General features: G+C 57.2%; 2 protein-coding genes across 4 annotated transcripts in view; one reads left to right on the top strand and one right to left on the bottom strand.

Annotated features, from left to right (window-relative positions):
- ZNF177 (zinc finger protein 177) overlaps nucleotides 1-243 on the bottom strand; it is a 24126-nt gene extending 23883 nt beyond the window's left edge. For both annotated transcript variants that reach the window (XM_015565297.1, XM_015565298.1), the window contains exon 1: nucleotides 190-243. The gene's annotated coding sequence lies outside the window, so the exon portion shown is untranslated. The remainder of the gene's footprint in view (nucleotides 1-189) is intronic.
- ZNF699 (zinc finger protein 699) overlaps nucleotides 148-243 on the top strand; it is a 10158-nt gene continuing 10062 nt past the window's right edge. For both annotated transcript variants that reach the window (XM_006765688.2, XM_006765687.2), the window contains exon 1: nucleotides 148-233. The gene's annotated coding sequence lies outside the window, so the exon portion shown is untranslated. The remainder of the gene's footprint in view (nucleotides 234-243) is intronic.

The following is a 243-nucleotide window of genomic DNA, read 5'->3' as shown; positions in this document are numbered from 1 at the left end:
GGAGAACTGAGGGTTAAATACCCTTAGAACCTCCGCGCCAAACGCCGCTACACATTTCAATCATCTGTAGATTTTTTGAATTTCACACACAGTGTGTTCACCTTCTCATTGGATTCTCCCCCAAAGCGCCCTGGGCTCTCTCCTAAAGGAACAGCGTCCCGCCATTCGGGTCCGGGGACGGAGCGTCACCTCGTCGTCTCCGCGCTGGTCGGTGGATTCCGGCGGCGAGTGCGGTGAGCGCGG

Source organism: Myotis davidii, unplaced genomic scaffold (genome assembly GCF_000327345.1).
Source record: "Myotis davidii unplaced genomic scaffold, ASM32734v1 scaffold1240, whole genome shotgun sequence".
Classification (NCBI taxonomy): domain Eukaryota; kingdom Metazoa; phylum Chordata; class Mammalia; order Chiroptera; family Vespertilionidae; genus Myotis; species Myotis davidii.
The sequence above is the reverse complement of the archived record's forward strand: the minus strand, read 5'-3'. Positions and strand labels throughout refer to the sequence as shown.